The sequence below is a fragment of the Heterocephalus glaber genome, unplaced genomic scaffold (assembly GCF_053883595.1).
Source record: "Heterocephalus glaber isolate CG9 unplaced genomic scaffold, H.glaber_assembly_v1.0 deba00000347, whole genome shotgun sequence".
Classification (NCBI taxonomy): domain Eukaryota; kingdom Metazoa; phylum Chordata; class Mammalia; order Rodentia; family Bathyergidae; genus Heterocephalus; species Heterocephalus glaber.
Genome location: NW_028258143.1, coordinates 20,033,945 through 20,058,958, shown reverse-complemented (window position 1 = coordinate 20,058,958; position 25,014 = coordinate 20,033,945). Strand labels below are relative to the sequence as shown.

General features: G+C 43.4%; 1 non-coding gene across 1 annotated transcript; it reads right to left on the bottom strand.

Annotated features, from left to right (window-relative positions):
* Positions 1-15,917: 15,917 nt before the first annotated feature.
* Positions 15,918-16,063, bottom strand: LOC147829875 (small nucleolar RNA SNORA57). Its single transcript, XR_015447480.1, has one exon. It is a non-coding gene; the product is annotated as a small nucleolar RNA SNORA57 (small nucleolar RNA).
* Between the last annotated feature and the right edge of the window lie 8,951 nt (positions 16,064-25,014).

Below are 25,014 nucleotides of genomic sequence, written 5' to 3'. Positions count from 1 at the left end.
GTCTTGTAGAATTCAGCAGTGAAGCCATCAGGGCCTGGGCTTTTCTTAGTTGATAAGTTTTTAATTACATTTTCAATTTCATTCGTTGATATTGGGTTGTTCAGAATTTTTACGTCTTCTTCATTCAACTTTGGTAATTCATATGTATCTAGGAATCTGTCCATTTCTTCTGCGTTGTCCATCTTATTGGCGTATAGGTTCTGGAAGTAGGTATTGATGATCCTCTGGATTTCTGCTGGATCTGTTGTAATTTCACCCTTTTCATTCCTAATTGCAAGGATTTGGGGCTTTTCTTTCCTTTTTCTGATAAGGTTGGCTAAGAGTTTGTCAGTTTTGTTCATTCATTCAAAGAAGCAACTCTTGGCTTCACTGATTTTTTTTGTATCATTCCCTTAGTCTCCATTGCATTGATTTCTCCTCTGATCTTTATAATTTCCTCCCTTGTATGAGCTTTGGGGTTGTCCTGCTCTTCTTTTTCTAGAAGCTTGAGGTTCAGCATCAGTTTGTTTAATTGGGCTTGTTCTGTTTTCCTAATATGTGTATTCAGTGCTATGAATTTCCCTTGTAAGACTGCTTTCATTGTGTCCCATAGATTCCAATATGTTGTATTGTCATTGTCATTTAATTGAAGGAACTGTCTGATTTCTTCTTTAATTTCCTCTGTGACCCATTGGTTATTCAGAAGTGTGTTGTTCAATTTCCATGTGTTTATGAAATTTTTTGAGTTTCTTTTGCTATGGATCTCCAATTTCATCATACTATGGTCTGATAATGTACAGGGGATAACTTCAATTCCTTTGCACTTACTTAAACATGTTCTATGTGTGAATATGTGGCCTATTTTGTAGAATGACCCATGTGCAGCTGAGAAGAATGTGTATTCTGATTTTGTGGGTGGAAGACTCTGTAAACATCTGTTAAGTTCATTTGTTCAAGAGTTTGATTGAGTTCTAGTATTTCATTACTTATTTTTAGTCTAGTTGATCTATTTGTGACAGTGGGGTGTTGAGGTCCCTCACTACAATTGTATTAGTGCATATATGACTTTTCATGTCCATTAGTATTTGTTTTATATAGTTGGGTGCACTAGTGTTTGATGCATAGATATTTATGATTGTCATCTCTTCCTCTCGGATTCTTCCCTTTACAAGGATATAGTGTCCTTCTTTGTCTCTATTATTCAGTGTTGGTTTGAAATCTACTTGATCTGCAAAGAGGATAGCTACTCCTGCTTTTTTTTCAGGTTCCTGTCGCATGTAGTATTGTTTTCCACCCTTTAACTTTCAGTCTATGAGTTTCCTTTTGAATTAAATGTGTTTCTTATATGCAGCATATTGTTGAATTTTGCTTCTTGACCCATTCTGCCAGTGTATTTCTTTTGATTGGTGAATTGAGACCATTAACATTGATGGTTATAACTGAAATGTATTGACTTGTCATTGCCATGACTTTTTCTTTTTGTTGGGTTCTCCTCCATTACATTTAATTTCTTGTCATGCCAGATGGGTTCATTCTTCTTTGCTTCCTGGGGTTGTGATCCTCAATGTCTGTTCCTAGAATATTGTATAAAATTCTTTGGAGTGCTGGTTTGGTATTCATAAAATTCCTAAGGTGCTCTTTGTCATGAAAGTATGTTATTTCTCCATCCATTTTGAAAGATAGTTTTGCAAGGTACATCAATCTGGGTTGGAGGCTGTTTACTTTTGGGGCTTGGAATATGTCACTTCAAGCTCTTCTTGCCTTGATGGTTTGTGTTGAGAAGTCTGCTGTGATTCTGATGAGCTTTCCTTTGTATGTGATTTGTTTCTTTTCTCTAACTGCTTGTAGAACTTTGTTCTTCTGTTGTGTTTCTGGAATCTTAACAATTATATGCCTATGTGTAGATTTTTTTGATCAAGACTATTTGGAGTCCTGTATGCCTCACATATCTGTATGTTAAGCTGTTTTCCCCTGCTTGGGAAGTTTTCTGCCATTATTTCTGTGAAGAGATTTTTTTATGTCATCTCCACTCTCTCCTGTTTCTTCATTGAGCCCAGTCAATCTTATGTTATTCTTCTTTGCATCATCCAGCAGCTGCTGGATTGATTGCTCATGTTTCCTTATAATTACTTTTCCTGGTCACTAATTGCACTCTTATCTTCTATATCTGAAATTTTGTCCTCACATTGGCTCATTCTGCTGTGTAGACTTTCAGTGGAGTTTTTCATGTCCTGGAAATCTATTTGCATCTGTTTTATGGATTCCATTTGTTTCCTATTTTGGGATTCCATCATGTTCCTGAGCTCCTCTCTAGATTTATTAATCATGTCTTGCACTAGGGGCACAATTTCTCCTGTTATCTGAGAAATTACTTCTGATTTCATTTTTTCCAGATCCCCTTTTGTTGCCAGTTCAGTGGGTCCAGGTGGTTGAATATCAGAGTGTTCCATCTCATTTCCCTTTGGGGTTGCTGTAGGTGATCTAGAAGTCTGGTTTTCTCATTTTGACTGGGCCAGGGGTCTGTTAGCACCTGCACGGATTACCTCCTCTGAGCTGGGTGAGGTGGGCCAGGGGCCTGGAGCAGCGGTAGGGATGGTGGCCCAAAAGCCCTTTCCTGTGGGCTGGGAGCAGCAGGAGGGATGCTGGCTGGGAAGCCCCTTCCTCTGGACCAGTAGTAGTGGGATGGCAGCTCAGAAGCCCCTCCCTCTGGGCCGGGAGTGGTGGGAGGGATGGTGGCCTGGAAGTCCCTTCATCTGGGCCAGGAGCAGCAGGACAGAAGGTGGCCTAAAAGCCCTTTTCTCTGGGCTGGGAGCAGCAGGAGTGATGGTGACTGGGAAGCCCCATCCTCTGGACCAGGAGCAGTGGGATGATGGCTCAGAAGCCCCTACCTCTGGGCCGGGAACAGCAGGACTCAGTACCTTGGTCTGGTGGTCTAGTGTCCTCTGCATCTTTGTAGTGTGGAACCAGGTGGCTGCCTGTCTGCAGCGGGGTGACTCGGCATCCTCCGTGGGACCCAGGACCTAGGTAGGGCGTGCACAGACCTTCCTGTGTGCAACGGGCCGATTCGAAGTGTTCTGTGCAACTCAGGACCTTGGCAGGGTGTGCACAGACCTGCCTGTCTGCAGTGGGCTGATTCGGCATGTTCTGTTTGACTCAGGACCTCGGTAGGGCATGGGCAGACCTCGAGAGCTACATTGTTATAGGACTGCTCTCTTATCCTCAGAGGCCATTCCAGTATGACAGTTGTCTCATGGCAAACGAACTCTGCCTAGAGACACAATTGCACATGGTCATTGTGTCATTTCAGTCCCTTCAATCTGGAAGAGTTCCTGACTCTTTCTTTGACTTTTCATAGCCTTGATACTTTTGAAGTGGACAGTTCATTTGTTTTGTAGAGTGGTCTATAATTTGGATTTGCTGAATACTTTCCTACTTATACCACAGAAATATCACAGAAATCATGTTGCATAATTTTCATGACTTCCTATCAGAGAGCCACAATTTAAAATTTTCCTGTCACTGGTGATGTTGACTTTGGTCACTTGACATAGTGTTTGCCAAACTTCTCCACTTGACATTTTTTTCTTTGTGCTTAATACATATTTTAGAAGAGCTTCTTTGAATGTACATATATTCTATTTATCATCAAATCAGTGTATTTATTCACTTATTTATAAAATAGGAACTCATAGATTCCTATTTATTGAACATGTCCCTATTTTTTTATTCCTTTGTTGCTCCAGGTACCCTAAATTTGGCCATTGGGGACACCTTCAATGATTATGATATGGTTTGCATCGTGAATGTTTTCAAAGACCCATGTATTGAAGACTTGTTTCCCAGCCAATAGCATTATTGGGAGGTGGTGGAACTTTTAGTAGGTGGGGGCTAGTGAAGGTAAGAGAGGTCATTTGGAGGCTTGCCCTTGAAAGGGTCATTGGGGGGATTGAATCTTCCTATTTCTTCCTTTGTTTCTTTATTGTCTCGAAGTAAGCAGTTTCCTCCACCATGTACTCTCACCATTGCCAAAAGGTCAAAGACAATGGGGCCAAGTAACCATGGACTGGAACCTCTGAAACCATGAGCTAAAACAAGCCTTTCCTCCTTATATGATTGTAGCAGGTATTTTGTCTTAGTAACAGAAAACTAACAAAGATCCTGAAATAGCAGGGGATATCACAATCCCCAACTTGAAACAATATTACAAAGTTACTGTGATAAAAACAGCATGGTACTGGTGAAGAAACAGATCCGAGGATCAATGGAACAGATTAGAAGATGCAGAAATAACTCCAGACATATTCAGCCACCTCATCTTTGACAAAGGAGCCAAACACCCTCACTGGAGGAAAGATAGCCTCTTTTTTCTTTTGGTACCAGGGATTGAACTTGGGGCCTTGTGCTTGTGAGGGAGGTGGTGGTACCACTGTGCTAAATCCCCAGCCCCAAGATAGCCTCTTTAACATGTGGTGCTGGAAAAACTGCATTTCAACTTGCCAAAGATTAGAACTAGACTCAGATATTTCTCCAGGTACCAAATTAAAATTGAAAGGGATCAAAGATATAAATATTAAAAAAGAAACATTAAATCTGGTGGAAGATAGGTTAGGTAGAATTCTTGAAGGCATTGGTATAGGAAATGACTTTATGAACAAAACCTCAGTCGCATGTGAACTAGCACAAACAATCAACAACTAGGATCGCATCTTACTAAAAAGTTTCTACACAGCAAGAGAAACCACCAAGAGTGTGAAGAGACAAACCACATGTTGTCTCTTCAGACTGTTCTTCAGACAAAGGATTACTATCTAGAATATATAAAGAACTTTAAAAAAATCAGATTCTCCAAATTTATAGACACTATTCAAAAATGGGCATTTGAAATGAATAGATATTTCTCAGATGAAGAAATAGAAGCAGCAAATAAACATATGAAAAAATGTTCAACGTCACTCGTCATTTGAGAGATGTAAATGAAAACAATGTTGATATTCCATCTCACTCCAGAAAGAATGACTGCTAGCAGGAAGTCAATAACAGGGTCCAGGGATTTAGCTCAGTAGTTTCGGTACCTGCCTCACGAGTGCAAGGTCCTGAGTTTGATCCCTGGTACCACAAAAAAAAAAAAGAAAAGAAAAGAAAAGAAAAAAGAAGTCAATAACAAAAGCTGGTGGGGTTGTGGGAAAAAAGGAACCCATCTCCACTGTTGGTGGGAGTGTAGACTTGTGCAACCACTGTGAAATCATTGTGGGGATTCCTCAAAAAACTAGATTTAGAGGTCCCATTTGACCCAGCTATTCTATTCCTGGGTATGTTCCCAAAAGAATTAAAAGCATCATAACACAGCAATGTATGCACACCCATGTTTATAGCAGGATGATTTTTAATACCTAAATCTTGGAAACAGCCCAAATGCTCATTAACTGATGATTGGATAAAGAAGATTTTTTTTTATACAATGGAGTACTACTCAGCCATAAAGAAAAGCAAACTAGAGACATTTATAACTAAATGGATGCACCATGAAGCCATACTCTTAATTGAAGTAAATAGGACACACATGCAAATACTGAATTGTTTCTCTGGTGTGAGAGACTGAAGCTTACAGATGGGGTCTCTGAGTATGCTTGTTATTGTGGTATCATTTCTCTTCTGCTCTCAGTGGACAGAACTTGAAAATATATGTATGCTTATTTTTGTGTTCTTTTATATACATTACAAACACATTTCAATATATAGCTTCTCTGAGAGTAGGAAGTCTTACTCCTATTATCCTTAAAAATTTGGATAAGTATCTCCTTATGTAATCAATCTCCTGTCCCTCCTTCTCCTGGCTGTGTCACCTGCACAATGAAGAGATCCTTCTCAGCCCTCAGATACCAACACTTCACAGGAGCCATTGGAGTTACCTCCTCTTCATGAGGATGTCCTCTTCACACAGCTCGGGCCCTATCCTCATGGACACTGAATTAATTTTGTATTGTTATTGGCTGTGGTTTGGATAAGTGTCCCCCAAAGCCCTTGTGTTAAAGGCTTTGTCCCCAGCCCAGTGCTACTGGGAGGTGGTGGAATCTTTTTTGTTTGTGTTTTTGTTTTGGTACCAGGGATTGAACTTGGGACCTTCCCCTTGTGAGGTAGGTGGTGGAACTACTGATCTAAATCCTTGGCCCTGGTGGTAGAATCTTAAAAAGATGGAGCCTAGTGAGAAGTCTTCTTGTCATTAGGGTCATGCATTTGAAGAGGCAGTGGGACCCTGACCTCTTCCTCTTCTCTCTTTTATTTCAGCTATGAAGTAAATGGTTTGCTCTGCTACATGCTTCCTGCCATGAAACCAGCTTGCCTCAGATGCAAAGGCAATGAGTCTGCCCAAGATGGGTTTAAACCTCCAAAACTGGGATCCAAAATAAACATTTTTTCTTTATAAGTTGATAATCTCAGGTATTTGTTACAGCAATAGAAAGTTGACTTAGTTACTTTGCTCATTGCCAGGACAAAACACTTGAAACAAGTTAAGGGAGGAAAGGTTTATTTAGTTCACAGTTTGTAGAGGTTTCAGCCCATAATTGACTGGTTCCAAGGCAGGGCAGAATGGCAGAGGGGAAACACAGAGGAGAAACAGTCCATGACACAGCAGGGCAAGCAGAGGGCAGCAAGCAGCAGCACCACCAGCAGCAGCAGCAGCAGCAGCAGCCTGTCTTTCCCCTCTCTTTTTATATTCCATCCAGGCTACAAGCTTATTGAATGGTGCCACCCATACCCAGGGTGGGGCTTCCATTATCCACACCTAGATCCCAGTATCACACCCTTAACCCACATTCACACAGCCTAATCCAGCCACCTTCAAAATTTCCTACCTATGGCTGCATGAGGTTTTAGGGGGACATCTAGATACAAGCCATAACATTCCATCCCTGGACCTCAAAATACTCATGAGTATCCCTTTATGCATCGAGTTCAGTTTATAGCATCCCAAGGCTGCATCTTCAGTTAGCATCTCCAAACCTTCTCAAACTCTTTCCCCAGGCCAGTTCCAAATGCTTCTGAACCACACGGCCACGTGGCATCACAGTGATGGCCCCATTTCTCTGGCACTAAAATCTGTCTTTTCTTGTTTCTGAGACCCAACACCTACAAGTTAAGGGAGGAAAGGTTTACTTAGATCACAGTTTGTAGAGGTTTCAGTCCATAGTTGGTTGGTTCCAAAGCAGGATAGCATAGACAGGCATAGCAGAGGAGGAAGAGTGCATGTTGTGGAAGAACAGGCAGAAGGCAGCAGCCGCAGAGTCCTGGCTTTGTTTATATTCCATCCAGGCTGCAAGCCTATTGGTTGGTGCCACTCACAGCCAGGTGGGGCTCCCATTATATACACCCTTAATCTCTGCGTTACACCCTTAATCCACATTCACACACCCTAATCCAGTCACCTTTGAAACTCCCCATCTATGACCACATGAGGCTTTGGGGCAACATCTAGATATAGGCCATAATGCTGACTAAAATACTCTTGTAAGAAATTACCAGAAGCTCAGTGACTTACAATAACAGAAATTTATTATCTTATGATCTAGAGATGGGAAGTGTAAAATGAGTCCACAGAGTTACATCCCTCATGGAAAGTCTAAGGGAGATTTTATTTCTTTTTTTGTCTAGTGTCTAGAGGCCATCCCCATTCCTTGGTTCATGGTTCTGTTCTCCATTTTCAAAGGTAGCAATGTAGTGTTTTTTCTTTTCCTGACCTCTACTTCTTTATCCACATTGTCTTTCTCTCAGTATGGCTCTCCTGCCTCCCTCTTATATGGCCCCTTGTAATTACATTGGGCCTACTCAACTGATCCACCATAATCTCCCCATTTCATGGTCATTAGCTCAATCACATGTTCAAAGTCCTTTATGCGTGAAATAAGTACACATATCTAAAAGTTCTGGGGATTAGGACATCTGTTGGGACAGGCTATTATTCAGCCTACCACAGGCCTTGTTCAAATCTACTTTGTGGTGTTTAGAATGAAGTATTTAGGGAAAGACAGGAAGGGCTGAGAAGGGGAGGAAAAAGAGGAAGAGTGAAAGACCTCAATTATATTTTGTATATGATAATGGTAAAGCTCTGTGATATTTCATCACTGTCCATGACCTCACAGTTTGTAGGTATCAGGGCTGAGACCCAAATTCAGATAGTGCTATTGCTAAGACACATGAACTTCTCCTTCCATTTACCCTGTCATGGATTGACACTTTTTAAATTAAACTCCACCCACCTGACACCACTGGCCACCTGAAAGTGGGGTTGTCATACTGAAGGATCCTTCCTGCTTTGCAGAAGGTTCATCTGGAGGTTAAGCACAGTGAAGCTCATCATGCGGGTTTTGGCCATTGTATTGTGCCAGCTGACAATATCATTTTCCCTGTGCTTTGTGGAGAAATGTAATCTGTAATTATCAGCCCTTTACTTTTTCCTTTCAACCTTATCCACAGCCCTTCGGGAGGTGGAGGTGATATCTGTCATTATCTCAGTAATCAAGCTATGTCTTTACTTTTCCCCCTCTGTGGGAATAGAAGTAATATTACAGTAAGAGGTAACATCTGATCCAGGCTTTATGATGATTTCCTTATGGACATAGTACTAGCAAAGTACTGTGGCCTCACATATTAGCCAAAATATGAAAAATGCCAGCTTCCTCATTCCCTACCTATGGATCCAGCACTTGATCACAGCAAGGAAATCAATGTCATCAGAGCATTGTCACCTCTTGCACTCTGAGGATACAGACCCATCTGATGGCCCAGAATTCCAGGGTGTCTCAGAACTGAAGGTACATTTGTGGCTGGAAAAAGATTTTCTGTCATTTGGTTTCACAAAGAAGGAGGTGAATGGCTAAAGTAAGAAAAGTGAGAAATGAAGTGTAAAATTCTTTCCAGGTACTATTTAGAAAAAAGTGTGCCCTTCTCCCATAAACATTCACATTCTTTCATACCCTACCCTACAAAATTCCTATTGTGGGAATTTTGTGTACTTCTAATTCATTTCCTTATATTCTCCCTCACCTATTGATTTGTGAAGCAGATAACGATTACTCTGAGCACCAGGGCTCAGGGAGAAGTGTTGGATTTGGACTCTGCTGTCCAGGGACTCCCATAGGGGTGGTCTTGAGGGTGAATCTAGGGGCTGTTCGAATGCCAGTATCACTGTACATTTTGAGCTGAAGTCAGAAATCTCAGCACATGGTTAGGCTTAATAAAAGTTTGTTGAATGAAGATGCACAGTTTCTACCCTGGAGGACCTAGAGTCTGGAGAAATGTCAAGTGTAAAGAGTTAAACCAGAGAATAAAGACTTCCCCTCAAGAGTCTAAAGAACAGGTCCAAATTTTTAAAAAAAGTCTATCACCCCATTCCACCAATCTAGAAGAGCACTTTCTCATTACACAAATGAAAGTAAACTATCAAAAACTTGGAAAATGCACACAAACACAAAGGAAAAAAAAAACCCAAACAAAAAGTTACTTATAATCCCAATACGTGGGGTTCTGATGACCTTTTGTTTGCAGGTGTCCCTAGAGGGTGTGGACTTTATCCAGACTTCAGTTCTGGGTTTCCTGCTAAGGGCTTGTTGTTAGAAAGAAGCTGCTGAGGATTTGGAATCACTGCAGTTGTCCACAGTCTGGTTCCTCTTCCTGGAACCTGTAGAGTCCTGTATTCTGGCTCACAAACCTATCTCTAGGATCCAGTAAAATGCCTTGATCCTCTGCTTCTGGGTTTTCCAAAATGAGATTCTGATCAGGAGAAAAGCACAATAATCTGCTGAAGCCAGAGGCAACCAGATGGACTGGGCTCTTGTTTGTACCATGATAATGGCAGAGAATGGGAAGGAAACTAATGCTTTTGGCTAATGTTGTGACTTGTATGTAGATGTCTCCCCAAAGCCTTATGTGGTCATAGGTGGGAAGTTATGAAGCTGGCTTGATTAGGCTGTGTGAATGTGGATTAAGGATGTGATAGTGGGATCAAGGGATAATGGAAGCCCCACCCTGAGTATGGGTGACACCAATCAATAGGCTTGTAGCCTGGATGGAATATAAAGGGACAGAAAGAAGGCAGGCTTGCTGTTGCTACTGTTTGCTGCTTTGCTGCCTTCTGCCTGCCATGCTATTAACTGTTTCTCCTCTGTGATGCCCCTCAGCCATGCCGCCATACCTTTGAACCAGCTGACTATAGACTGAAACCTCTATAAACTATGAGCTGAAATAAACCTTTCCTCCTTTAACTTTGAGTTTTAGGTATTTTTTTTCTCAGCAACAAGAACAAAAAAAGTAACTAAGACAGCTGAGTACTATGTTGGGTGGTTCCTTGCACCTGTTCCAATCTATTATAAAGGTTTGCTTGTTTAAAGAACATTCACTTACAAGCTGGATAGGTTGTTTTAACTCTGTTGCTCTGTACTTTTCTATGTTGCTGCTTTCTTAAATCTTTGCAGAAGGAATACTTTTATTATGGAATTAAACTACACAGAACAAAGTAGAGTAAAATTTAAAAAGCAACAAATACAAAATAACAAAATTGGACCACCTTGAAGGGAGTGTTGCTATTGTTTGGTGTGTACCCTTTCATATCTTTCTCTAAACTCATGCACATATGGATACATGCAGAGGTTTTCTCCTATAAATGTGGCAGTTGGCTCTGTACTACCCTGCAACTTTCTTTTTTCACTTAATTTTTCATGTTGTGTGTATTTGGGAAGACCTCTGGTTCTTCTTAGCCTAGGACAGAAGTTTCCAAGCATGCTTCTGTAGAAAATTAGGGTTCCCCAAGTGGGAACAAAGTGTGAATTATTGATATCTAGTAGTACCTATCTTTACTTCAGTTTGGAGTAAACAAAATAAGTGTATATTATTTTCACTATTATTGACTTTCCGCTATGGCTTTTTATCAAAACATTGGTTCTACTACTATTTTGACATAAATTACTGCAAAATTACACATAGAGAGCTTCAGTTTAATCTGCTAAAATTTCATAAGGTCTTGCCCAGATCCACATAACCTTGAGACACTTTGCTACCTTCTTACACTGGGAATGCACTATAGTTCTAGAATGCAGTTTTGACCTACACTTGCAGTTTTAAGTTGACCCAGCTATTAGAGAGTGGGTGCTAGGCCAGAGGTGGAAGAACATGGCAGGCAGAACTGCTAAGCACTAAGGATTCATGCAACTTTGATGAGGTACTGTTCCAAAAATGTGGGTGACAGAGAGAAGGAGGCATTTCTGTAGCTGCTAGACATGGGTGAGTGCAATAGTTCCAATCAGCTGGATGCTATGGAGACGACAGTACAGGATGTGGACAGGGGCTCATTCAAGCTGGTGTGCTAGAGGAATTGATGGTGGAAGCACAGGGAGTAAGCTGGGTTAAGTAGTAATACCAAGACACCAAGAAGATGTCCTCTGGGGCCCCATAGAAAGCGTCAGAGTGGATGGGAACTTTGAGAGAAGTCTGGGCTTCTTCCACGGTGCTACGTATCATGTGGTAACTCATCTGTACCTATATGCTATGGTGGTTGAGAATTTTGTGTCAGGGACAGGAAGTCTAACTCTGTGTGGCTCAACCCCAAAAGGAACTTATTGGCTTACATTTTTTTTCTTTTTCTTTCTTTCTGTTTTTGTTACTGGGGATCAAACTCAGGACCTTGTGCTTGCTAGGCAGGTTTGGTGCCACTGAGCTAAATCCCCAGCTCCTTTCTCTTCCTTTCTATTCATTCTTTTTTTCTCGACAAGGTCTTGCTATGTGTCCCCGGCTAGCCTTGACATTGTGATTCACCTGTCTTAGCCTCCTGGGTGCTAGCATTGTAGGTGCATCCCACCGTGCCCAGCAATGGCTCACATCCTTGAAGAATAGAGAGCCGTTGTAGTTGCTGCATGTGTTAGTCAGATTTCCACGGTTGGGACAAAATACCTGAGATAATCAACTTCAAAGGACATAATTTTATTTTGACTCACTATTTCAGAGCGCTCAGTCAGTAACTTAGTCCTGTTGCAGCACATTACATCATGGCAGAAGTACATGATGGAGGAGGCTGCTTACTTCATGGTGGCTGAGAAGAGAGAGGGGCTGAGGTCCCAATGCCCCCTTCAAAGGCACAGCCCTTGAAGGCCCTGCCCCTAAGTTTACTGTCTCCCAGTAATACCGCAAGCTGTGGACCAAACCTTTAACACATGGGCCTTTGGGGGAATACTTCCAAATCATAGCACTGTAAACAGAAACTCAAACAGTGTCACAAGAACTTGGCTTTCTCATGCCCATCTCTTAGTTCCCCTCTTGGCTATGTTGATTCCATTCTCACTCAGGCTGGACCCTCCCTCAGCTTCAAAGATAGCTGCCAGAGCTCCAATCTTTACCTCTCCTTAGCTTCAAGCTCAACCCTGCACTGACCACCAGCCAGGAATGGAGTAAATAATTTGTGCAAGTCTGGATCATGTGCTTCTTTCCTGGAAGCTGGGGTCAGTCCCTCATCACAAACCACCATCAAGACAAGGGTGCTTTGAGAAAAGCAGAGGAATCCTAACAAATGTATGGGGGAAGAGGAGCAGAGAGGCCAAAAACACTGACTTCCATTTCAAAATAAGCATTGAGTAAATTGAACCGTTGAATTCTATGAGGACCATCTAAAGAAGAGAAAATGGAGGATCAGGTGAGCATTTCCTCTACAGGGAGGTCTTGACATGGAAGGGGAGTAGGTTTACTGTAGGAGTACACAAGGGTGTGTCTTGAGTTCTGTCTCTGTAGTGGGAATCAGCATTTCCTGTGGTAAAATTCCATATTCCACCCCAGTCACACCCCACTAACACGTTTTTGCATAATGCCTAGTTATGGCTGTCTCGCCAGAGACAAAACAAGGATGAAAGGAATAATGCCTGCCAGCGATTAGACAACAGGAATCATTTTCAGATGTGAAAGAGAAACACAGGGAAAGAGAAAAAAAAGTGCCTGAGTCTCATATGTGTGTGTGTGTGTGTGTGTGTCTCTGTGTGTGTACCTGCCCATGTGTTTTAACCCTCAGATAAATGGCAGGGTTTTTAGATAGGATCAATGCTGTCTGACAGAGAGATAGAGGGAAGAATAGCTGATTGAAGTTTTATTTCTTTTGACTTAAGAGATCCAAGATGGGATGTAGGCTTTTCCTAATAGCCCAAGTATGTTCCATTTGGGGGCTGGGCTTCTTGCTGCTTAAAGGTCTGACCACTCAGCCTTTGCCTCAGTTTCCTCTCTCTGAAATAGAACTCATGAGCTGCACATGCATCTTAAGGCTCTGATGGGAGGGAGCTGCTATAGGATAGAGGAAAGGAGCTGGAATGGTCTGTCACCCTACACAGCTTCCCACCCACTCTCAGGTTTGGATGTGAGGTAGGAAAAGGAAGGGAAGAGTGCAAGCAGGAAGTAGAATGGGTGGTAGACTGGAAAGGGGAAGGCCGGAAGACATCTGTGTGAATGTGCATGCCAGTGCACTAGGGGAGAGGTTAGGGGAAAGGTTAGGGGAGAGGGCCAGCCTCACAGTTGCCATGGAGACTGAAATTGCGCCTCCCTGAATAAGTAAGGAATTTACCTTGAGCCTCTCCCAGCAGGGGAGACTTGTGGGAACCCATTCCTGTGGTGTGCCTATGGGGGGCAGTAGCCAGAGAAAGGTTGGGATGTGGGCCCTTCAGCTGGCCTCCTCCTCCTATACTGTGAGGCTGTGGAAGATGTCAGACACAGCTCTCTTCCCCAGGGGGAAATGAGACACTCGGCAGTAACAGGTTTGCTATTCATCTTGTCTCCTATGAGGTAATCTCCCCATCATCCAGGGCTCTTTGTTTCTTTGTCTCTATCTCCATCTGTCTCTCTCTCATACTCTCTCTCCTCTCTCACATGCATGTTTCTAAAATCCCCTGTATTAAATTACTGTTGAAATGTTTCGAACTCTCAGCACCAGGATCATATGACAGAATGCATCGAGGTTGGCTTTTAAATCTTGTCCAAGAGAGAGAAATGAAAATGACTTGCAGGATTTTGACACAATGATCAGACACAAACATTTTTATCCCCCACCCCTTGAATAAATAGGAACTTGTCAAATGCCATTATCATATCATATAGATCAGAATTCGTCTCAGTTTTTTTCTGGAGGTCCTAAAAGTAATAAAGAGTTATAACCGCATTCCAAGTTATGTTTGGATTATTGACGACTCCATGACCAGAGATTTGTCTGTCCTGAAGGCAGATGGAGCTTGAGCTGATTTATCCCCTGGAGCTGGAGATCCGACTGCTGCCTCATTGAGTCATAAAATGCCACCGTAAGCTCTGAACCTGACTGCTTTTTTTCCAACAACTGGGCTTGGATTTTCTGATGTGATCTGCCCTGAGATCAAACCCTCAGGACTCAGAGAGATGGAGGATGAGCACTGGGCTCCATTTCTGGTTTTCATTTGCATGGGGGCAGGGAGAAAAATCTATTCTAATAAAGACCTCTGCCTGTGCTCAGTAATGTTCAGAAATTATTTCTTGCCATTGTTCCTCCATTAAATAAATAAATTGCTGCTGCCTTTGATTTTTCATCAGGGGACTGTGACAGACCTTGGATGGGTGACTTCAGGTTGAAAGCTGTATTTGGGTGAGTTTGGCTTTGGGTCACTTGACCATGATGACGATGATGCTAAGGAGAAGGTTGAATTTCTTAATTTACAGGTGAGGAAGGGAATCAGGCTCATCCAGCATCCTCTTCTCCATCCACATGTCATTGGCTCTTTTCTAATGAAGACAGATGCCAGGCAACTCTGGTTTATCCAGCTACTCAAAGGTGTAACTGACTTCCCAATTTATTAACAGTGGTGATTCATTACCATGACAATTGGGAAAAACTGATTACCTTTGAATTTCTGATGAGGTAATCCTGCCTCTATGCAGCCCTGGTAATGAATCACCATTTTCCCTCCCTCCTCTGACCTAATTTCCCAAATCATGTACCTGTATGAAGTATTGCACAGAAAGTGTGCATCTATTTATCTTGCAGGAATTCTCTCCTTCTGAGTTCAAGGGAGAAGGCAATCCCTCCAACTGGGAGAGAAGATTCATGAATGTTCTGGGTCTGGAATTCGCCAAAGCCCAGTCTCCCTCACAGTCAATCTGCATGGTGACAAGGCTCGGGGGAGCCATTCCCCTGGGGCTGGCTGACTCTGGAGTTTGTGCCTCACAGAAATGGAAAAATCTGTAAGGATAGTATGACCCCACTTCCCTCTGTGGAAAGAGGGTACCTAAGCCTTAGTCCTCAAAGGCTGTGATTTCTCATGATAATCCTTTTACCTTCATAATGCCTCAGCCAGGAAGACTGGAGGTAGCTCTCGATTGTTAGCTTAAATAAATGGTGCCACTGGCTACCATAGTCCTTGGAACCAACAGTCAGCTGTAAAAGTTATTCACAAGTGGGCGCTCACTTAACTATGTAAGCTCCCAGACCTAGGAAACTGACCCTAGGGGGACAAGGGTGCCTTTGATTAGCACACTCATTGGTCAGGACAAGGTGTGGGAGAGGGTGGAGTCACTACCAACTTTCTCTTAATCACTTATTGACTACTGTCTTTTTATTCTCTTCTAGCTGAGAGAAGCATTCCTAACACAGACGGTTTTCAGATCCCTGGTTAAAAATACTCTAATGTTTTCCCTGCTGACAGGAGCAACTATCATTCAGCTAAAATATGGCTATACAGGTCAGGGGGCACATCTTCTGGACACACAGACACACACACACACACACACACACAGCAGTTTGATTTTTTTTTAACATACAAACAGCCTTTATTGATTGGGTGTAGTGGTAAATGGAAGAGAGCTACTGGGGTCACATCCATTGATTTGAAACCAAAGAAGTTTGTCCGGGGTAAAACTCACTGGACCTTGGTCCTGTGCTGCTCTGTGGAGACCCATGTTCTGGTGTTCGAGGATAGAACCTGCAGATGGGAAGCCACTGGCACTGAAGACTTGACACTGAGGGGGCCAGAGTCCTTTCCTTCTGCCTTTCTATGTTAAGGAGCAGGATCACAATCTGGTCTCTGTCAAGAAATGGAGGGCCTGATTCCTTTGAGTACATATTTATCTACTTTGCTGGGCACTAGGAGACAACTAAAGATAAATGGGTTGCAAAGTTGATGCCTCTAGAAATCCTCTTTCACGATGGGACCAGTGTTGGTGTGGGTCTGACCAGCACATTTAAGATTGGCTTTGTATTTGTCCAGCTTGTTAGTCTAAATAGGTGCTGTAGTTTGGTCTTAAATGTCTCCCAAAGGCTCATCTGTTTAAAGCTTGACCCCCAGGGGGTGCTATCAGGGCCTGTGGAAATTTAAAGAGGTGGGACCCGGTATGAGGTCTTTAGGTCCCTGGGATGGGTGTCCTTGTAGTAGGTTGTGGTCTCCAGGTCTCCAGGTCACCAGGCCACCAGGTCTCCTTGTTCTTTTCTGTTCCTGGACATGAGGTGAGTGGATTTGCTCTACCACAGGTTTCTGCTATGATGTCCTGCCTTGCTGGAAGCAATGAAGCCAATAACCATAGACTGAAATGTCTACAGCAGTGAGCCCAGTAAAGCTTTTTATCTTATATTGCTTATTTATCTCTGCTATTTTTTAAAACAGTTGAAAGCTGACTAACATACTGGCTTTCTTGGTTTGGATTTTCTCAAAAGCAGACCTAAGCACAGAATCTTCGTTCTATGAGTTATCTAAATAAGCTAAATAAGACAGTGGAAGAAAGGAGTGAGGAAGAGATAAATCCAAGTAAAGCCTTCATTAATGAGTTGGGATTGCAGAACAACTTCTGCAGCTCAGTGGCAGCATGCCTGAGGGTTGACCTGGCAGACATTAGGAGGTTGGGATATGCCCATCAAATCCCATCTCTCTTTAGTGAAGTGCTCCCCCCTGCTTGCTGGGGTTATGCCTGAGATAGTCAAGCCAACTCCCTGTACCAGGGAAAGCTTTGAAGCAGAGAGAAACAGAGACATAGAAAGGAAGGCAGCAACTGAGTAACACAGCTGCTGGGGGCCAAGGTGGACAAAGGCCAGGTGTCAGCAGTGATACTACATGATTCAAATGAAAGGGGAAGAGACACAGGTTGGTGTCAGATGCTTCTTTTAAAATCAAATAGGCAGTGCCATAGACTGGGGCTAAAAGGGTCCAGAACAAGATTCCACAGATGTCATATCAGCATCTTCCTCTGTTTTCCTACTAACAACAATTCTGGACTTTTACACAGGGTTTTTATTGTATGATGTTAACTCCAGTTAGCCAAGCAGAATCCTTTTTTAGGAATGTACATGGCTGTATGAAAAAGAACATTTTCTAAGATTTGTGATGGTAAGGGCCATTCTTGTCTGCATAGATAGGGTATTTGTCTACCGTGTTTGAAAAAAGTCAATGCCCTGGAGAACAGAGCACAAGAAGTAGAAGAAGAAGAAGAAGAAGAAGAAGAAGAAGAAGAAGAAGAAGAAGAAGAAGAAGAAGAAGAAGAAGAGAGAGGAGGAGGAGGAGGAGGAGGAGGAGGAGGAGGAGGAGGAGGAGGAGGAGGAGGAGGAGGAGGAGGAGGAGGAGGAAGAGGAAGAAGAGAAAGAGGAAGAAGAGGAGGAGGGAGGAAAAGGGGGAGGAGGAGGAGAAGGAGGAAGAGGAGAGGAAGAAGAGGAAGAGGAGGAGGAATATCAGAATTAGGCATGTGAACTACAAGACTTATGTTCACAGTGTCAATTTCTCAGGAAGCCCCTCTCTCTCACCCTCAACTCCTACCTCAAGCAGATGGAGTTTGCCATCCTCAGTTGCCCAGTTGGGCCTAATCAGTAAGTCTGTGTTTGTGGTTACATTGAAGTGGTCTGTATGCCCACAATGGCTTTGACCTTGGATGTTAATACTGGCTTGTTAAGTGGATGAGGTACCCTGTTGTAACCTTTCTGGCTGTCTTTTAACTGGGCTATGAGGCTGCTGGACACTACAGGCTCCTCGTTCCTTGTTACCTTCTCTCTCCTTGGCTGTCTTCCATATTCCCTTTGGGGTCAGAAAACTGTGCTGTGGCTCAGGTATGTATGAGTTGGGTCCTCGAATGAGAGCTCTCTGAATGGCTCTTTGTGGACTCAGTCCATTGTATTCCTCAAAGGGATGGGAAGCTGAGGAGAGCCCACAACTCCTCATCTCAGAAGGAGGCAATTTAAACCCTGAGAACTGAGAGCTGTGGAGTTCAGGGTTTTCCACTACAATTGATCACCTTAGTGAAGTGACTCTGGTGGCCAAAAATGATTTTGACTCAGGCAAGAATTATGGTTCATATGTAGAGGTGTAAATGGGCATTAAAAGAGGCAGAAATTCAAGTAGATGCAAGATATTTTGAGAACCCACAATTGTTTTAATATGCTTAGGTGACTTGGGGAGTTCAGGAGAGGTTGGGAATAGTTCTGGGGAAAATGAGGAGCATTGAATCACCTCAGAAGGAACGAGACACCTCGTTACTAAGTGGGCACTTTGAAGGAGCTACTTTACATCTTTATCCTTTCATTTACTCATCCAAATCATGTGAATGAGCTTCCTTTCCTTTCTCTCTTTTTTCCCTTGCTTTCTCTTTTTCTCTGTCTCTCCCTCCCTCTTTCCCTTCCTTAGTCTCTTCTTTCCTCAATTCCTTCCTTGGTTTTCTTTTCTTTCTTATTTCCTCACTCATTTTTTTTCTCCCTCCCTTTCTGCTTCCTTCCTTCTTTCCATTCTTTTTCTCTTCTCCCCTCCACTCTCTTTTCCTTCTTGTTCAACAAGAACACTCTTAACACCTTAGATTCTGAGCTTTTCTCCTCCTGTATCAGTGTTCTATTGCTGTATAACAACTAATAACAAGCTCAGTAGATTAAGACAACCCAGGTTTATTATCTCACAGTCTCATTAGGTTCTGTGTTGTCCAGGTAAACACAACTGGGTTTGTCAGATCTTGCCAGGCTGCAACCCAGGTGTCAGTAGGAGGGAGGAGGGAGGACACACCTTCTCCGTTCCTCAGACAGCCTGCATGAGGACTTCTTGCTTGGCTCATTTTCCAAATAAAGCTTGTAAGTCAGATTTTTATTTTAAATCTTAGGTTTCAAATACTGGCAATGGGTTTAGTAATAATAATTACGATAATAGGTTTGAGGGTGCAGCTCAGTAGTAGAATGTTTGCCTAACAAGCCAGGGCTCTGGGTTAGATCCTCAATGCCAGAAAGAAAGAAAGAAAGAAAGAAAGAAAAAGAAAAGAAAAGAAAGAAAGAAAGGAAAGAAAGAAAATAAAGATAAAGGAAAGAAGGAAAAAAAGAAGAAAGAAAAGAGACAGAGAAAGTCACCATGTAGATCAGTAATCCAGGTCACTCCCAGTGGGTGGGTTTGTACCTGATCTCAAATCACTGCTTTGCATTCTGAAGAGCGCAGCCAGTCAACCAGCAGAAGCATTTGGTTCTGGTAAACATGATAGAGTCAGTTGGAGATTAATTTCTCCTGTGAAAAGCCAGGGTGGGTAGTCTAAGGCTGGTACAGGGGTCTGCCTCCTGCATTGACTCTCTAGGCACCCAAGCTCCTTTGCTTTACAAGAGAACATGAAATCACAGCTAGTGGTCGAGTACTAACATTTGTGTGATTGATGCCAGAATTGTGCCTGAGCTGTTTGTACACCTTGCAGTGCACCCACAAAGGTCTTGTTTCAAAGTGGAATCACAGTGTAAATTTAGGAGGACATTATAAACAGCAATTAAACTCTGCAGATCACAGCCCCATGGTGAACACAGTATAGGTGAAGTGATGACAACTTGAATATCTACAGAAATCTGCATCCACGGGTAGTGACAACCACATGGAGATGGCTATCTTGGGTGACATCCAATTCAAGATGCTTGCATGGTAAGATGCATCCTGACTTGAGACAGGTATATTTTGGGGGTAGGTGTATTAGAATGGATAAAATGTTTTGTTTGGTACATGGTAAGGATCAGAATAGAGCGGGGAGCAGAGTTCATTTGGGGTTGACTATGGGGAGACCTTGAGCTTGGAGCCCCTTCTTTGCACTCTTTATCTTCTTGTGATTTGATTTACCTTCCTGAGCTTTCTTTCTTAATTCTATTGAAGATAGACTTATCCCAAATCCTCATGTCAGGTGGCTTCCCTGCATCTTCCTTCAGTGAGGACTAAAGACAAGAAGAAAGATTGCTTCAGAGGCTCATATCTTGCTTTTGCATTATAAGCTGTGTGACCCTGGAGGATTTGCTTGACCTGGAGGGCACTGATTTTCAAAATGGTAATATTCTTACCTTGTTCCTAGAGTTAATTTGCAGATTAAATGAAACATGCACAAAGTTCCTAGCACAGTGCTTACACAACAGCTTAGTAAACACGAGGTTTCTTTGTCCCCTTGTAGAACTGACACAGTTAATGCATTTTCTGCTTTTTTTGAATTCAGCCCCACAATTTATGACATAGGAGCTGTGACCTAGCAGACACATGCTTGCAGTCTTATAAAAGTCGGGATCTCTTCCACCTTCTTATGCAGCTTGACATTTTATCAACTGGAAGTTTATCTTTATATCTTAAATTAGATCTCTACTTCCTCTAGATGTTTTTTTCCTCTGACGACACCATGTTTTCCTTGCAGTGAGTGGTTTAAGGTTCTTTTTATGGAGTTCTGAAGAGATAGGAGACCAGAAGACACTGGGGACTGATGTGGACAAGAGGGTGGGGAAACCGCTGGGTTAGCATTACGGCAGCTACACAGGCGGTCTCATTACTAAATCTCTGTTTCCGGTTTCATCCCGTTCTTCCTTCCTCTCTTATGTTATTTCTTTCCTCCTGCTGTTTTTAGGTTGGTTTTGCTGTTTTTCTGACTACTCAAAGTAATTTCCCTGCTGTTTTTGTTTCAAATATGATCTTAACTTTGAGGAGCAGGTTTGTTTGCATGGCATCTATCTTGATATAGAATATTGTTTCATTTTCACTATTTTCAAAATACTTTATAGTCATGGTTTGTAGTTTATCCCTCCCTCCTTTCTCTCCATTTCTCCTCTCCCCCACCTCTTCTCTTTTCTCTTCACTATGGTATGGTTTTCATATACCAAGTTCTGGGAATATTATGAAAAACAAACAACCCGAACTTGACAGCATCCTGACCCTGCCAAACACATAAGACCCATGTTAATGTCCCCAAATAGTCAAGTCACCAGAGTCTGCATGTTAGATAAGATGAACATTCTGTGACCATGCACACCTATCATAGAGCCAAAATTGGGACCCAGTGGGTACCACTGAGTACCAGAGTTCACACTCATGATCGCCTGTAAGGAAATCCCACTCATTCATTATTTATTTCATCCAACAAGATGAGGGCCTTGTGTGCACAAGGCACCATGTCAGGGAGTACAAAAGATAGCAAACTCTTTTTCTTATGGCACTTTTAGTCTAGTAAGGAAGATAAGCATTAGATAAGTAATCACCTTCCAAAAGTGTGGGTGATAAGTACTGGGAAGGAAAGCTCACAGCTTGGAACAAAGGAATCTATTTTGTGGTTGAGTCGGGGCAGTGAGGGGAGCATGCCAGGAGGGGCTTCCTTAAGGAGTGAGGTTGCAGCTGGAAGCTGAAAGATGACTCTGCAGAGACTCAGCTCAGACTGGAGGATGAACAAGTCTGAGCTACGTGAAGGTGCACAGTGAGGGGCAAGGGAGAGCTGGCAGGGCGTGTGCAAGGGCCCAGGGATTGGAACCCAGGGCTCCAGGGAGGAGTAGGCAGAGGCCGGACAGGTGGGTCCTTTAGGATATGTAAATTATTTTGGTCTTTATCCTAAGGTCATTGGATGGTCTTCACCAGGTCTGTGTTTTGAAAAGTTCTCAGTAGCTTTGGTGGTGAGAACATGTTAAAGGAGGCAAGTTTGGGCACTGGGAGCCAGTCAGAAGAGCTCTTCAGGAACCGAGGGAGGCAGAAATGGCTTAGACAAAGCTGGGGTGGGGGGCAGAGGGACATGTGTGTGGTTGGACTAGGAGGTGGCCCGGATGCCTCCTGGTCTCTGGCCTGGGCACCTCCTGTGCAGTGGGTGGCTGGTGGGGCTGTGGGCAGGGTTGCAGTGCCCCCTGCCAGGCCTGGGCACTAGCCTGGCTCTCTGCAGTGGGTCTCTCTTGGTGGTTATCTCTCTTCATCTTCATTGTCTGGCTTTCCCTTACTGTTTTGAAATGCAGTTCCATGGGATTCGATTTGATGTGTGTTTCTGAGTCAGAGGGTTTGGTTTTAGTTGAGGTAGCTGCATTCCCACCCTTAATGACCCCCCTGCAAAGTCAAGTAGAACCAGATGTCTAACAGGCTTCTGGCACCAAAAGTCTCATTTAAAACTGGATCAAGGGCCAGAGTGATTTGAGGGACAGGGGTTTTGAAGTGTTGGCCACATGAGATGATGTTTACAAAGCTTCTTGTCAAATGGCATTGAACTGCTTAGGAGAAAGGCTTCCTTTCCATCCTTATCTTTGTTATGACTGCAGAGCAGCAGGGACTTCACTGAGGGTAGCCACAGCCCCACTCTGACAAGGCTGGGCAGTGAGAGAGGCGGGGGCAATCAATTCTTCCCTGGAGGAGGTGGAGACTGGAGTGTGTGGCACCCCATGAATGTGGTGGAGAGTGTTCCTAAAACAGGCAGACTGGTATCCACTGCCTAGTAGTGGGGCCAGCTCTGTGGGTATGTTAGTCATAGCTTTTTTCCTTTCCCTGTATTCTGATGCTTTGGCATCTTGGAATCTTGCTGACCTTGGAGGTGTTGCTGCTCCCTGGGTGAGCCAATACCTAGAGATGATAAACAGGGCACCAGGGACACACTTTACAAATACAGACCAGCCCCTCTCAGAGGCCAGGCCTCCAACCACTTCCTCTATGGGGCTCTCATGCTCTAGGTCACTGCCTATCTGCCCTGATCACCCCAGTGCCAGGCACCGGACAAGAAGACAATCTCTCTACCCAGAGCCTGCTGAGATCACTCAAATTAGCCTGCCCAGTCTTCTGGCCTTGCCTGGCCTGGTGACTCCGGCTAGAGCCACAACAGAAACCCTTGTCTTCAGTTTGTCCCTCTCCCTCTGCCTTCTGATGGCTCTGTGCCTCCTTATGTGGTTGTTTTTCAGGGCACTGTGAGTGGCAAGCCATCTTCTCAAAGGCAGTTGTCTCCTGACCTGCTGGTCTTACTGTACCTCAGTTTTCTGATGAGAATAGCATATTTCAGGAAGTGGAAAGCAAGGGTTTTATGACTCTATTTTGAGCCTTATGGGCACTTCAGGGTGTGAGGTGGGGATAGATGTGCCTGACTAGCTCTGCCAGATGAAAACCATTTTTAGGATGGTCCCTGGAAGTCTTTGACACTCTCGCCATTGAGAAGTAGGGTCTATGTCCCCTCCTTTCAAGTGTAGGCTGGCTTATGACAGCTTTAGCCAACAGAGTTTGACAGAGGTGATGTGTGAACCTTCAATGATGGGCAAGGGCAAATTCCTTGGGGCATTTGCTGTGGTGGAAGTCAGATATCACGTGTGAAGCCTGGCTAATCCTAGAGAGGCCATGTGTAGATCAGGTTCTTCTCTAATTTCTAATTCTTAAAATCATGAGCAAATTAAAATATTTGTTGTTTTAGATGCCCTCTGCTATTAGCAATAAAACCCCAAACAAAGAATACATTTATTTTGTACTTACTATGTGCCATGCCTTGTACGAAGCACTTTATATACATTATTTCATTTCTATTCACACCACTAGAAGGTAGGAATTATGCTCCTCATTTTACACAATAGGAAGCTATAAAGCTTAGAGAGGTCAACTGGAAAATTCAAGATCACACAACCAATATGTAGCAGGACTGGAAATGAAACAGGGGTACCTGGACTTCAAAATGTTTTGTTATTTGTGGGAAACAATACTCAGGAGTTAGTTCTGTGGGCCCCCTAGCAATGATCTGTTTAGGATTACCTGGAAAATTCCAAGTATTATTTCTGTTATTTCTCTTCCATTTGACATTTTGCTCTTTCTACCAGGCATATTATGGACACTGTTTAGTCCTTTAGCTTTAGGTCATAGATATACTGTAATGTTCTGTGTAGGGCCTCTGGGTTTCAGAGTGAATGAAGTAGCCTGGTGCCCCATGGAATCTCTTCTGGTGAGTTTCTGGAGGGTGCAGAGGCCTTTGGTTTCTTTCCATCTTCCCTTCACTGGTTCTCAGGCTCTGTACCCACATTCCTGTTTTGAGGGCTGGCAGCACCAAGTACACAGTGACTGCTCTGTAGGTATTTGTGAATGATTGAACAGAATTTTTTTTTTTACATTTTAGGGATATTAAACTAATAGTATTATTTGAATATTTAGGTTTCTTAACACAAAAAGCCTCCCTTTCTGGTGGAAGGGCCTCTTAAGGGGCATTCACAGTTTCCTACAGCTCCTTCTCCCCTGGGCTCTGCAGCTTTCTCGGTGTGGAGAGGCCCGAACAACTGAGGACTTTGCTGGCTGCCCCTCCCCATGTGCCCACTGCAGCTATGCAGAGGGGTGTTGCTTACTTAACTTCTCAAGCTCCTCCCTCAGGGAGAGGGAAAACGAGGCACAGACAGCTCCTGGCCTGGGAGGAGGAAGAGCAGGCTCAACTAGGGCAGGCTGCATTTGAGGCAAGGGACGGCAAAGGCACATGTGTACCCAGGGCAGGGATGGCCACGTGTGGCATTGTTCTAGTGAAGGGAGGGGCGATGGTTTTAGAGCACTTATGAGGGGGCTCATGCTGGAGTGGGAATGGAAGCCCACATCCCAGCACCCTGACATTTTTCTAACAGCTTCCAGTGCAGGGCTTCCATTCTCAAGGCCAGTGCAGGCTACTTGTGGGCACCGGCAATGCTCCCCAGATACCACGTAAGATGCTTATGTGCAGTGTGTGTCCAATGTGGTATTCCCATAGTGATGAATTCCCATGATTTAACGTGAAAAGTAGCTCTTAATATCCCCATTTCACAGCAAAGGAACCTGAGGCTCAAAGAAGGGATTTGATCAG